We start from the raw sequence: 15,957 nt of genomic DNA on the forward strand, positions 1-15,957 counted from the left end.
ATCATAAGCGACATATCCCCCACTGAGCTGGCATCTAGGAGAGTTGTTGAGGTGAGGTGGAATTTGGCAAGTCTGGTCAGTTTATCAAGAGGTGCTGAGATTCATCAAAAAAAGGTTGTTTCACTTCTTGAATTGGACTAAGGTTGATTTAAATATAAAAGTTCTTGTATACTTGGTGGAGTGGGGGTAAAGAAGATCAAGTCAGCTCTAATGAAGTGAAGATACTGCACTTTCCGGCACACACTCATGTATGCGTGCGAGTGGGCTTGCAACCCTCATATAAAAGACGTCAGGAATTAAAATATTGACAACGCCTGACACAGAGGTACTCAATAAAAAATAGATATTACTACTGGTATCATTATTTTACCACCTTTATCATTGTTACCACTGCAATAACTCACATAACACAAAGCAATTCTATTCTCTTGGGCATTTTAGAAAAGCACCTCCCAGCACACTTCTTGAGAGTCTGTGCTTGCTGCCCATCAAGGAGCAATTAATGACAGTTGTGCTAACCATACAATCTGCCCTAGACCCCCACCTTCATTACCCTTCTTCCTCTGCCTTCCTTCACCCCATCTGTCTCACTTCTTAGCCCAAAGCATCTTGACCACTTTCTTCTGGGAAACATGGTCGTCTACAGCTAGATGACTTCCCTCAGTTAAAGAAAGAAACCAGAGGGCCCCCAAGAAGGGGAAGCTAGATGGTGGTGTTCTTTTCAAAAGTGTGTGTGTGTGTGTGTGTGTGTGTGTGTGTGTGTGTGTGTGAGAGAGAGAGAGAGAGAGAGATTGCTAAGGCTTCCCAAACATCAGCAAGTGAAGAAAAAATGATGATTAAGGTACTTTTAAGCACTGATGATAGCTGAAACCCAAAAAGTATTTGATCTTCCACAGCTAAATTGAGCTTAACATGCATATTTGCTTAAATAAATCATCACATACATACAACCTGGATTACCACACCTCCGCCCCTCTTCAGTTACTGAGTATCATGAATTTGTAATCAAACTCCTTCTCTTTTGCCTGAACTTTGAAGGCCACCACATTTCTATTCCCCACCCTACCTCACCACCAACTTTTGCCGGGATATAATACCATTCACCTTGGCAGATCCAAAATCTTATCTATATTTACAAGCCTCTTAAAGACATTCACTCTTCCTATGCCTCGGGCTGCCATATGCTGAGGATTTTCCAGTATAACCCAAATGTTGAATCTTCCTTCCGTCATTCCTGTAAACTCACTCATATTTTTCACACTATGTGCTCCAATTTTTATGTTCTGAAAAGATGGTCTGTATTTCTATTCCCATTCTAAAAGAGGCCAGCGCAAGTTTCCCACACCCTGCAAAGAAAAGGTGAATGTTTAGGGACGAATTTCCAGAACCTCACCACAGTCCCCCACTACTCCCTAGGATGGATGTTAAAGAGACCACTCTCTGTGAACCCAGCTGGTCCTAAAGTCAAAGCAAGAGGCGAGAGCACTTGGTTTTCTGAGCTGTTACACTCGGGTAACATGAGCTACCTGGTGCTTCCGGGTTACCCGCAGACAGAGCCAGACTCACTGGTGGCCCCTCTGTAAGCAGAGGGATATTGCTCCACCTCACTTTACTTCTCCATCAAATGGGGCCAACGAGGGTGTTATGAGACATAATTGCTGTTTATAGAGAACCTCAGCATCTTAGATGAAAGGTGTCAGAGCTGGGCAAAGCTTGTCCAAGACAAGCTACGCTTTGATTAGTGGAGTCCAAGGAAGAAAAATATACCCCATGTCATCTGAGAATTATCCTGCCTGCTGGGAGAAGCAAGGTTTCACTTTTCAGAAGACTTATGGGGACTTTTTGTTCTCGTTTAAATAGTGTTTAGAATCCTTGAACTTCACATTAGATGTGAGGTTAGAGGAAGTCCTCAAACACAAAGGGAAATACAACTTTTAGAACCATAGATAGGGTGTTCAAATCATGCCTTCCACATAGCCACACACTGAGTCCGTGGCCCAATAAGTTACTTTGTTTGCTCAAATCTGTCCTAATGTCCATGAGACAGGCTCCAGGAACGAGGTTAGCATAAAAATTTCAGACCACCGAAAGATGAAAAGTCACATAAAATTACATGACATGGTTATTTTGGCTTACAAGAAATGTTCACACTCCATGGAGAGTAATTTAGAAAGCCACGCAGGTATTCCCTAAAGCTAAAGTCAACTTGCAAACAACAGCAAACTGAGACATGGTTCAAATTATTTGTATTATTCGAGTCTAGAGAGAAAGAGAGAAACTCTAATGTGACAGATTTTTAAACAAACGCATGAAACGTACACATGCCCCTGAATGCAAACTTGAGGAGGCTCAGCCTCTCATTCTAACAACAATGGCACTCCTCAAAGCATCTGAAAATTCCTCTTTAGAAACTTTATACAGAGCCTCTTCTTTTTTAAGTCTGTTATAGCGGCAAGTCTTCATATTTGGAGGGTACATTTGATTCTTTTAGACGTAAACAGGCATCAGGAACAGGTGGGCGAGTGAGTGTTCTACATTATGAACCAAAAGGAGAATGGGATTATGATGTAATCCCAATTAATTTTCTCACATAGCGGCTACACTGGCCCCAAGTGCAAATCTGAAGAAGCAGTTCCAGAAGCAGTTTTCAAGGGTTGATGTGGTAGATCTACTCACTCCCAGACAGGGGACAAAACCACCACAGAGAGCACGTCACAACTGTCATTATACTGAACACTTGGGTGTTAGGATTTGTCATTTACAAGGTGCTTCAGCGTAATAGACCCACCTGTGCCCGTCACCACTGCCCCATCCCAAGTCCGAGGACAGACCCATGATGTGTATAGTCTCAAAAAACATCTACAAAGTACAACATTGAGACCTTTTTCTCATCATGTTCTACAACTAACAAGATATATTTTTAAATAGTCAATAATGAAAATGTACCAGTGATCCTCAATTTTGCTAGCAGTCACGTGAATCTCTCCAAATCCGTGAGGGTCTCAAAATAAAGTTTGAGATTTAGAGGCAAAGGTGCCAACTCAGCATCAGGGACAGGAATTTTCAACTGGATTTTCAACTAGGTGACCAGCGAAACTTCTTCATCCTATACAAAGGCTGAACCAACACAACCAAGGGGAAAAACAGGAAGTGAAAAGAGCACAAGAAATGTAAAATCCTAATTCCAAATTAAGTATCTTTGTTATTATCCTTACAGTCGGTATTTCTTAATATTTCTTACCTCCAATCCTTTTCACCCAGACATAATCATTGCATCAGAATAACCAGTCAGACACTCATAAGCAGCCAGAAGAATTTCGAGGCCACCAAATACTTCCCTGGATCAATTTTGGAAAATATTGGAGGTGAGGGTTTATGTAGTGTTTTCTGGTGGTACCAGGTGGAGTGGCGCACGTGGGAAAGGCTATGTCATTGGGTGAGGGTTGTCCTGCAGAGACAAGTCACTCCTCGGTGGTTGTCAAAATACATACCAAAGATCAAAATAGTAGCTCCCTTTGTGCCCATAGCTGCTTGCACGTGGAGTTTAAATGGCACTTACTCAGTCCTCATGAGTGGTAGGATATAAACATTTCGTAGGGTGACTAACTGTCCCAGTTCGCCCGAAATTGTCCCACTTTTAGCACTGGAAGTCCCACATCCCAAGAAACCCCTCAGTTCCAGGCAAACTAGAGCAAAGCATTGATCACAGGAAGAAGGTGCCCAACTGAGGGTCTAAGATATGTTATAGCTGCCCGTGAGGAGTGGAAGTCAGCTCTCCTGACATCGTCCATTAGGGCGTTTTGTCCATTTTGGCTGGTGCTCACCTCCAAGAACTAACTTTCCCTAGCAAGAGAGTATGAAGGCAAGATCTGGGCCCCAACTTCGGCGCAATACGTGGGCCACACCAGACTACCTCCCTGGACCTCAGAGCCATCCTGGGTAAGTAAGGGGCTTATGCGTCAGTGTTTTCAAACCCCAGACAATAGCTTGACTTTCATGGGTCATGAAATTAATTTACTGAATTACAAAGCATTTGTAATTAATGAGATAAAATAGAACAAAACAAGTGGAAAACACTAGAGGACATTACACACGGTAAGGAAGTAGTGTTTGTAAAGCATGTTTCAAGGACATAGACATGTCTGCATGTACTGGGCTGCAGTGTCAAACTCCCTGCTTAGTGCGGGTTGCCGTCAAACATTTAAAGCCAACAGATTAGATAATCTCCAAGTTTCCTGCTGGCTCTAGAATTTTACAGTCCTACAGAAATCATTTTTATAAATGTTTTTTTCTCTTTTATTATTGTAAAAGATCTTAGAATAAAAATTATTGTTGCCTCATTTACAGCACCCAGCACAGGGCCTTACAGTTAATTTACTCTCAATAAATGTTTCTTATATTCCAACACACCCACAAGAACACCCTCCAACATGATCATTGGTGCCGTCTTCCAGCTCCAGCAAAAGCAGAAGTCCCAGGGCTGGGTGGCTGCCCAGTCAGTGGGGAAATGGCCTCTTGAATTTCGTTGCCTTTCGGCTTGAGAGAGAACTCAGAAAACCCAGTAAACACCACAACCATGTGGGCAGCAGTCTCTGCAGATACAAACTTTGACAAGGTGAGATGCTGGCTTTGGGAACAATCTGGTTCAATTGCTGGAGAGATGAACACTCTAGCAAGGGAAATGCAGAAGAGAGAAAAAAGGGAACAGACACATCCTAGGACTGACAAACAGATCCATACCAACTACACATCAGCAATGACTTCTAGGAGCATAAAACAGGACAGGTACTGCGGGCAGATTGCTAAGGAAAAGAACAAGAAGTATACTTTTATGAATTGCCACTTTTCAATAGCAGGATAAAGAAAACATGAAAGTTGGCATTTTTTACATCAGGGATCACAGTTAGGGAACACGTTTGTTTCTCAAAGCACCCCGCATCAAATGAAGTTGTATGGGACTTTCCATACAATCAGGTCCTCAAGTAAAAATTTCAGCATCCTGGGGCACCTGGGTGGCTCAGTCAGCTAAGATACCAATTCTTGGTTTGGGCTCAGGTCATGATCTCAGGGTCATGGGATCAAGCCCCCTGTTGGGCTCCAGGCTCAGCAGGGAGTCTGCTTGAGATTGTCTCCCTCTGCCTCTGACCCTCCCCACCCCGGCACTCTCTCTCTTTCTCTAAATACATAATAAATAAAATACATAATAAATAATATAAATACATAAATAAAATACATAAATAAATCTTTTTAAAAAATAGCATCCTGAAAGAAAAATGTCATCTCCTTTTATCTTTTTTTTAAGATTTTCATTTATTTATTTATGAGAGACAGAAAGAGAAAGACAGAGGGAGAAGCAGGCTCCGAAGGAGCAGGGAGGCCGACACGGGACTCGATCGGAGGAGTCTGGGATCATGACCTGAAGTGAAAACAGACACTTAACCCTCTGAGCCATCCAGGCGTCCAACCTCACTTTCTTTTAAATCTCTGTGGTTACTCTGACATTAGTTACAAAGAGGGAAATGCAGAAGGTCCAGTCTTTTTTAAAAATTAGGAAGTGCTATTTCTTTTCCAAAATATAAGAACAGAGCAGAAATAAAAACTTAACACGTTACACTGAAGCCTCAACACCAAGCTACCTCAGAAGCAGGGTTGGGTCAAGGGATCGGTTCATCCCCCAGTGAGGGCGCCTGAGACCCTGCGGCCCCGTGGCACCCTCTGAGGGAAGTGGATCCGAGTTAGACAAACAACGTTTCGGGGAGTGAGCTGACAGGGGTTGCGGGTTGTCGGCCGGGTGGGGAAGGAGGTGGAGTGCAGACGCCGTAGGCATGCACGGGTTCCGGAAGCAGGCAGGTGGACTGCGCTAGTCCGGACTTGCGGCCCTGACCAGACGAGGGTCACAGAAAGGACAGGCAGGCTTGCAATCGCAGGAGGAGAGGGTTAGCAGAGCTTTCTTTCCTGCTGCCAGTACTTTTTACTCATTCCTTAAAAGTAGGTATAAATGAAGCAACTTCACAGTTATAATCCCCCCAAGCTACACACTGAGCCCCGAGGTTCTTCATGGCCTCTCAGCTCTCCTCACTAGACTCCAAACCCCCCAATTCCCAGGAGAGGCACTGGCTCCTCGCTCCCAGCGACGGCCACCCGCGGGCCTGTGTCCCGAGGGCTGGACGGTTCGTCTCGGGGGCCACTCATCCCGTCCGCAGGGGCTGGAGGGGAGAAGGGAGGCCCACGAGGCCAGCCGGGCTCCTTGGACGGCCAGGCCCGGGGCAGGCGCGTGCCCCAGAGCCCGGCGAGCCCGGCCGCCGCCGCAAGCCCGAGCCTGGATGAGCAGAGAGCCGAGCACCAGCCCGGGGCCTGGCGCAGGAGGACCACGCAGCTCCCCACGGCGTAAAACCGGGCCACGGGAGCGAGGCTTCCTTACAGGGCGAACACCGCCGTGGCTGAATGTGAGGCGCCGTGAGGAGAGACTGGGGACGGTTGAGCGGTTGCCTCTCTTGCAGAGACCCAGCCCCGGACCCTGCACGTGGCAGGAAATCAAAAGATCATCTTGCCGCTTCCTCAACGAACCCAGCGGCTTCCTTAGCTAACCCCGGGTCGGCTTCGCCTTCCAGGAGAAAGCGCATCAGTGTGTAAGCCCGCGGGGCAGGCCTCCTGCGTCAGAAATCACACGGGGAGCTGGTGGCAAAGGCAGATACCGGGCTCCAGAAGAGCCACAAAAATTCCTGAGCTCTAGGGGTTGATCCCCCAGGAATCTGTACCTCCCGGTGGGCTACACCGTCATCCATGTGGGCCATCTCGTTCTCCTGGGGAAACCGTGGTGTGTCGGGTTCTGTTTGCCCAGAGCTTCGGCTTAAGGTGAATCTTTCTCCATGGAGCCACTGACAGTATTCCTACCACTGCGGCTGGTGGGGTTCACTGAGATGTGGCCCACGGGTGGGGGCTCTCTCCACCCTCCTGCACCCGGCCCGGGTTTTCCCAGACTGCTCTGTTCATGGGCACCAGCTCCAGGGCCGGTGGTTCCAGTTTCTGCGGCAATCCCAACGGCTGGATCTCGGCCCCACCCTCAACCCAGTTGGCTGATAATTAGGTCATCCTTTCCAGACCTGACACCCGGGGACCAACCAACCCTGCTCCTAAATGTTCCCCAAAGGTATGAGGAGCCAGAACGCCAAAGGCGAGCCCCGCCAGCTCACAGACCTCCAAGGACCAGCATCTTCCCTGCCCTGGCCCTCTCTCCCCAGAGCACCCAGGCAATGCTATTGCCTTCATTTCCCTTGCTAGTTTCTTGTCTTCCGCAGACGCAAATATCTGTGGAGCACCCACTGTACCCCAGGCCCTGAGTTAGCAAAGCGAGAGAGTCCTCAGACTCACAGGGGTCTTCAGTTCTCCAAAAGAGTGTTAGTTGTTCTTGTCCCTTAATTTCATGTTTTCATTTTGATGATAATCTTTTTTAAAAATCCGGAAGTCTGCCCTATTATCTAGAGTTTATATTTATATTTATAAATGCATTCTCACAAAGTGAGATACGTTACGATGAACAATGGAGGGTCCAAAATCATAGGAACAATCTAAGTAGTTAGAATGCCAAGCATTCTGGAACCCAAACTCAAGGGAACCTTGTCGTAATCAGGACCATATTCTCATTCTCTTCATAGAGCCTATTTTGCACCTACTGGCTTGTAAAAGTTCATTTATGGAGAATGTAGCAGTAAGTGAGCAATAAAGAACTTTTCTGTCTGTCATTCTAGCAATAATGCGACAAGACACTCAATCCAGATTTCCAGGATGTGGCAATGCTAATCTTACTTTTGAATGAAACAGACAGTTCCATAGAGTTATCAAGTGGCATTTCATTAAAATCTTTACTTCAGGAATGCTCAAGGGCAGAGTTTTAAATAACTATGAGGTCTGATTATTCTGAACTAGCAAAATAGGGCCAGAGTAACAGGCAATCTCCGCATTAGCGCTGAACCCAAAGGCCAAAATAAATCCAGACCTAGGTCTGGAACCACCATGTTAAACCCAACATGACCTGTTAGTTTCAGAACAAAAGCCTCATCTGGCACATTAAAGTAATGTGGCTTACTTGAATACGATTGGTTTTGCAGATGTGTGTGTGTTTCCTTCATATATTGGCTTTGTTTTTATGATAATGTAATAGCTTAGTACTTATTGAGAGCTTATTACATGCCAGGAACTATACTAAGCACTTTACGTAGATTAGCTCGTTAAATCCTCACAACTCTGGCAAATAGGTACTGTGACCTGCACTTTGCCCGAAGTGAACTGAAGCACAGAGAGAACTTGCCTAAGCTTCCATACCGCGTGAGTGGCAGCCCTAGGATTTGAACCCAGGCAGGATGGCCTCCAGAACCTGTGTTCCTAACCACAGCACTATACTGTTTTATACTTATATCGTTTTATATATATATATACACACACACACCTATATATAGGGACTGGCATGGCATAAAACATACATATCCCATATAAAGATGAAAATATGGAATGATATAAATACTATGTGCCAAAATTTGTATAGCTTTGTATTTTTACATACTTAAGTAGCTACAATAAAAATCATTTAATCCAATATTTGGCTTGTAAGAATTTCTTTTTTTACTGAGGTATAATTGACATGTGACATTATATTGGTTTTATTTATTTTTTTTAAAGATTTATTTATTTATTTATTTGACAGAGAGACACAGCGAGAGAGGGAACACAAGCAGGGGGAGTGGCAGAGGGAGAGGCAGGCTTCCCGCCGAGCAGGGAGCCGGATGCGGGGCTCGATCCCAGGACCCTGGGATCATGACCTGAGCCGAAGGCAGACGCTTAACAACTGAGCCACCCAGGCGCCCCCATTATATTGGTTTTAGATGTACAACTTAATGATTCTATATTTGTATATACTGTGAAATAATCACCACAATAGGCCTAGTTAACATAGAATTTCTTTCCTGATTGAACAAACATGCAAACTACACAGTCTGTAGTCTATTCAAGTGAAAGAAATGCAGGTTTAGTGGTTTCTGCTCAGGACAACTGGTACCCAGGCTGAATCCCAGGGGTGACGTGCAGGAGGAAAGGGTTTGACGTCCAGCTCAGTTCTGCAAGCCCTCCTGTTCCTCACATCTCCCTCTCCTCATTCCTCAGCGCACCCTCTTCACCAGGGAAGTCCTGCTGTGTATAGACCCCTGAGCTCATCTCTACTCACCCAGCTCCTGAACATTCCCAGCACCAAGGCTACCGTGAAAGGTTCTGCTGTTAGGTTAGATCTGGTATGAACAGAAGCCTGAGTCTCAGCAGACTCAGTGGTCTTTGAACCCGATGTATTGTTCAGCCCTCCCCTCCCACACCTGCACACGCCCCCATCTGCAGGGCAGGTAAGTTCCAACCCCCACCTCCCATAGCTGGCACCTGACTGTGGGGTCTCTATCAGGATCAGCTTCCTCACCGACCTCCCTGCCCAGTCTCATGGTTCTGCAGTCCAGATGCTTCTCCTTGGGCTCAGTTGAAGCCTCGATAGCATATTTGACTGCACTGCTGAAGTCTGCAGCTCTCCAGGCCAGAATTACAAAAGTGAATTACACTATTAAAACTGCATTTCAAGGGAGCCAGGAAAATGCAAGCAATAAAAGCTTCTCTTCTGCTGGAGGGCCCACGAATTACCACCCTCCCTCTTTGTAATCATGGAAGATATGAAGCATAATTACAAGTTAATGAAACATTTTTGCATGTGATGTGGGAATTATGAAATTATAGGGCTGAGAGCATATTTGGAGTTAGATTGTTCAGTTGCGCGTCACATCACTTGTTTACTAATGCAAGCACTTTTGCTAGCAGCGATGATTTCAACCTTAACGATTAAACCTCGGTGATCTTAGTGCTCTGGGGTAGAGTCCTGTCCACTGTCCAGTCTCAACTTCTTGAGTGACGAAATGTGGTCACAGTAGCAGCCAAATACCTTCCTGGTCCCTGGGTCACAGTTGAGGCATTGTGTTCTTTTTTTAAGATTTTATTTATTCATTTATGCATTTATTTATTGCAAGTGGAGGGGAGGAGCAGAGGGAGAGGCAGAGAGAGAATCTCCAGGAGACTCCACAGTGAGTGTGGAGCCTGATGCCAGGCTCGATCTCATAACCCTGAGATCAGGAACTGAGCAGAAATCAAGAGTTGGACATTTAACCAACTGAGCCACCCAGACACCCCTAAAGCATTGTGTTCTTGAAGTCAGCTGTCCCTGTGATGGTCTGCTAGTGAGTGGTCTACCTTCCTGCTGTTGGCAAAAGATGCAACTCCCCTGGCAGACCAGTTTGGAAGTGTGTTCCAGAAACTGTTCGGGCAGCCTGAAGCCTGTTTCTCTAGCCTTTCATTGTTATGTTCCTAATTCCAGGCATCAAATTCCTTTTCTGCTTTAAACACTCAGAGTGGTTCTTGTTTCCTGACAAGAGCTTGGTCTGATATACTTGCTGATATTGATTCATGTAATGCCAACAACAACCCTATTGTGGGAAGCACTATTATGCCCTATTTACAATCTGAGGAAACTGAGACATAAGGAGGTTAATTAACTTGCCCAAGGTCCTATTAGGGAGTGGCAGAGCCAGGTTTCTGACTCAAACAATCTAGCCCACAGCCCATACTCCAAAGGCTATGCTGTCTCCTCAGTAGGCTACATTAAGGGCCAGGAAGTAATGGTGCCTCACAGGACTTGAATTATTTTTGTGACTTGATGTCGTTCCATTGGTGACTCAAATTCCCAGAAGAGGCCATCTGGCCCAGTTTGGGTCTCAGGTCTCCCCTCAACCCCTCATTGACAGTTCCATCACTTGTGCAGTGAAATATGGTTGTTCCACCAAGAGAGAGTCTGTTTCCCAAGGACAGGAAAAGAGATGCTGGTCAGACCAAAACAACAGATGCCCAAAACTGATCTGAATCTGGCTATTGCTCAAAAGTACCATGGATAAAAAGAGACCAAAAAAATGCCCAGATGTTAGGTGGAAACTTGGCCGTTGCCCAGTGTGAATAATCCCACATGGATCTTGAGGACGACTCATGAAATGTGAAGACTTTTGTAAATCACATAGGCATTGCCTCAAGGCTGCCATGGAGCAAAGTCAGATATTCTGGAAGGAAAGATGGAAGGCAGATGACTCTGAGGGGTGTGATGACCGGGCGCTGGCGTCAGCCCACCTCACACGCATACGCACCCCACAGAGGACTGCCGGGGGGCTCTGGTTGAAGCTCCGCAGAGCTTGCGGTGGCCCTTCACACACTATCACGGTAACTAACTAGACAATGTCCTCGCGCTACAACTGGGCAGGCCTTCACGTGCCCTGAAACATCCTGGTCCAAATGAGAAACCTGATGCCCAGATTCCTCACTCGGAATGAATTTCTGAGCACTTGGTGCGTTCCTCCATTACCCGGAGCTTTGTCATTTGATTTCAGAGATATGTGTCACGGTGCACCTGAGTGGTTCCAACACCTCTGCTTTCATATTTTTGAGTTTTTGTTAAAAGATTTTTTTCCCCAGAACTTTAAAAATAAAAAGCCCCTCTTTCTTCCTCTCTTTGTCTCTTCCCCTGCCTCCTTCCCTCCCTCCTCTCTGTCTCTTATATATATAATACTATCTCAGGTAAATTCCTAACTGGCTTATTTTATAATCCCTTGCTCCTAAGACCAAAAGGAAAACTCGGATTTTTAAACCCCAAGACAGGTGCTCTTTGCTGCCTTTCGTAAGATTTCCCCTTGCCCATCATACCCTGGGATTTCCCCACTGAGAGCTTTCCATTGCTCTTCCCTGCTTTCTGCCAAATGTTGATTATGGGGCTGAGAGTTGGTTACAAAAACATATCCCCAAATATCACATTTTCCCAAAGCTCTGCCCTTTTCCCAGCCCAAACTTTATATTTTTGCTTTTCCCTTCAAGGTAAGTAATCTCCCAGCTACAAATTCCTCAGCCTCAGTGATAGAGACTTCCCTCCCACTCTGGTCATTTCCTAAACTGACCAGAGTAAGAGGGTCTCGGGCATCATTTTCTGAAGCCCATCTTTCCCACTGATCCAGACTAAAGGACACAGCGTAGAAAGGGGACAAGGATTTGCTCTAGTTGAGGCCAGCCTCCTGCAGCAGTCAGCAAAGCAGCACCTTGTCCCCAGCCGAAAGGATGCTAACGCTTTCTCTTACCTGTGTGGACAAAGTCATCATACCCACGGAAAGAAGCAGAACTATATTAATTCTTGCGCATTCTTTCTTCTTTTAGAATAGGAAGAACGAATTTCAGAAAGGTTGGGTCTTGCCTGATATGCCTGATATCCAATGAGCAGAAATCAGTGCTGTTTACCATATTAGCTGAGAGAGATAATGTGTAGGGGAATGAAAGGAAGCAAACATTGTCCCTGAAAATGGTGAACAACTAGGTCACCAAGAGTCAAGAGCTTCCCAGAGTCAAGGCTCTTTGAACATCCCAGGGGATTTTTCTAAAGCTTTGCCTAAGTTGCTGAACAACCAACTCCCTGTAGCAAATAATTTACATCACCCAAGAGGACAGTAGGGACCTGCATCAAGACATGGCGAGACAGCTGACTTGCAAATGACGAATGAGCAGCACAGTCACACTGATAGAAGCTGTAAGGATGGTGGCAGCCCCTTGTTAGGTAGCTCCAAAGCCGAGCACGCCCTTCCTGGGATTTCATACTCAGAGCTGCCCCCAGCTTTGCTATGGCAGAAGCTCGATTATTTTGCTTGAAAGTGCCAGTAAGAAGTCTTCCCTGAATTGAGATGCTCTCTTGAGTTTCTTAATTATGCGTGACCTTGAGCCTGGGCACTTCCCTTCTCCAGATCAGACATTAAAAGGAAACGAGAAAATATATTTCCTCTTTTCATATCAGGATCCCCCAAACAATTTTTTCTACCACTTCTTTTTTATTTGTTAATGAAATACACTGAGGTAATGCTAATGTTAAGAAGATATTTGGAGGGACGCCTGGGTGGCTCAGTCGGTTAAGCATCTGCCTTGGGCTCAGGTCATGATCCCAGGGTCCTGGGATGGAGAGCTCCTCATTGGGTCCCTGCTCAGCGGGGAGTCTGTTCTCCCCCTGCCCACCCGCCCCCGCACGTGCGCACTCCTGCGCTCTCTCGCTCTCTCTCAGATAAATAAATAAAATCTTAAAAAAAAAAAAAAGAATGGAGTTTTAAACTCTATTTGGAGAATATTTACTATAAAAGCTCTTCATGACTCCCCCAGAGGTAAGCGTGAGGCCAACTCAGCTGGATTAAATTCCCACTGCAGAGGAGTATAGGGGCATCCAGAAAATTCCAGAAGATGGAGCTTTATCATAAAACTGGGACTAGGATGAGAGGAGTAAGGTATCTATATCAAGTGCAAAAACAAAACAACAAAAACCTCTGTATGACAAATGTGGCTCATAATTAGTTTTTTAATATTGCTTGTCTTTCACCTTTTAGCATTTAAACCTTTAACATGGACAAAATTTTTTCTTTTAACCATTACTTTTGTGTTATTCTTTTTTTCACTGAAAAAGGAATAAATGTATGTGGTTTTTTAAAAAATCCAAAATAGAGCAGAGTTATCTCAGATCCCCAGACAGCTATCCTTCATCAAGAAGTAAACATTAGTAATAGTTTCTTCTGTGTCCTTGCAGAATTTTTCTTTGTATATACATGCATATTTACATGTGCATATCCCTTTGTATTGTTTACACAAATGAGGACACACACTATATTGCATTTGCTAGTTTTACTTGACCTTGGATCTCAGATTGATGTATCTTGGCATATAAAATCTACTTCGTTATTTTTTAAAGAGGTGAATAGCTTCCCACTATATAAAAGTGCTATAATTTATTTAACCATTTCCCTGTCGAGAAACATTTTCATAGTTTCTAGATTTTTGTTTTTGTTTTCTATTACAAATAATGTTGCAACCATAATAATTTTTGATAGATTCAGGGCAACCAGAAATCTTTGATTTCCTGGGCAATCTTAATTTAACATAATAAATTATTTTCATATAAAATAAAATAATTTATATAGATTCCAGAAAGTTGTTTGATAAAATTTAACATTTTATTTCAGAGTTATTTTTTTAATTCTCAGAAAAGAAAAAAATTATTTTTGTATTTATTAAGGAGATAATAGAGTCAAGAAAAAGACAAAGATGTCCACTCTCCCCACTGTTCTTTAGCGTTACTCTAGAATTACAAGCCAGTGCAAAAGGAAAATAGAATTAAAATTGGAAATACAGAGGTAAAATTTTCCTTATCTGCAATGATGTATTTTATAACAGGAAAAACACACAGAAAATCAACAGAAAAACTATTAGAAGCAATAAGGACATTCAGTAAGATGACTCTCATACACTCTTGGTGTTTGATAAACTGGGTCAACCCCTGGGGTGGGGAGGAGGCATTGGGGGTGGGATTTGTACCATCTATCAAAACTAAGAGTGCACATAGTCAATGAACCTGTTAATTTCACTTCCTGAAACGCACCCTTCAAATACACTATCCCCGTGGACTGAGAGACTCATGGCACAGGTATGTGTAGGGACATGGACATTTCATTAGAGCATTTTTTACAATAGCAAAATTGTAAGATTTTGGCCAGAAACAACTTGCTTTTCAAGAAGGTGCCTGAACATGTATGAGGTGGTATATGATATAAGCATAAAATATTTGCAAAGAATAGCAAACAAATCAGTCTCAGTGAATATCTCTAAGGAACAAAACCTAGAAAGAATAAGAAGGAGCTTTATTTTTCATCACATGCACTTTGTACCGTTGGAATTTGCCCTGTGCCCCCAAAATGCACACCTTTAAATGATTTACTTTTTGTACTATTTGTAAGGCTTTTCTAGTAGATACATTTATTTTCCTGAAATCCTTGATCAAAACCAGAGATGGATTCCCAGTTCAAATAGATGGACGGCCTTGGTTCAGTTAAGAAAATCTATTCATTGACATGAGGGGGAGGGAAACACACTTTAGTTTTTTAGTGTTTTGTTGTCATTGTTGGAGTTGCACTTGTTATGTTTTAATTTTTTTATGGGTATATAACTGAGGGTTTTAGTCTTGATAGCTTTGAAATGGTAAGACTGTATCTCAACTCATCAAGTGACTTGACAGGTCAGTATTCTTCAAGCCCCGTGTCCAGGTACCAATTCACCTCACTGAACATGCTGAACTCTGCTGGCACATAACCCAGGACCAATCTAGCTCTCCTGAAGGTCTTCAGGGAACCAACCAAATGGAGGGACATGACCCAGAGAACTTAGTCCAGACCAGGCCAGCAAGAGGGAGAGAGGGTAGCTCATCAGACAGCGGGCATGCTTGCTCTCTCTGGCTCCTCAGTTCACAGGGATGACGCGGTTCCAGTGGAAACTCCTTCTCTTCATTTGTGCTCCTCCTCTGAAGTAGGGAGAGGTGCTTGGGCAATTCTAGTGGGCAAGAGGAGGCAAAGATTTAAGGACATGTGGTGTTATCAACAGAAAACTATACGTTTAATGACAATAACATTAACATTACCCAAGGCTAAACTATATTGATCAGTTCCCAAACCCTAGTCCACCAAGAGAAGCTGGGTTGCCCCTGAATCACTGGGGAGCACCTTGAAATGGAAAAATTCCCAGGCCACACCAGGTAGAGATTCGGCTTCACTGGGTCTGGGGTGAGACCGGGGAATCTGTATTTTTAGGACACTCCCGAGATAATTCTGATGGGCAGCCAGGCTTGGCAAACACAGGTATAAATTAGTCAGGGACCCCCAAATTACTGTGAATCATATAACAGTCTAATAAATTTTGATATGACCCTTTGGGGGAAAAAAGTCCCAAGACAAATTGTTTTTGTGGAAGAATTAAAGTAGTCCTCAAGAGTGAGTAAATTAATCCCAGTAAACACATTATAGTTACCGCATTAAGTAAAAATTTTGT

The sequence above is a fragment of the Eumetopias jubatus genome, unplaced genomic scaffold (assembly GCF_037043125.1).
Source record: "Eumetopias jubatus isolate StellerSeaLion01/CBP00866 unplaced genomic scaffold, mEumJub1_p1.0 scaffold_14, whole genome shotgun sequence".
NCBI classification, from domain to species: Eukaryota; Metazoa; Chordata; class Mammalia; order Carnivora; family Otariidae; genus Eumetopias; species Eumetopias jubatus.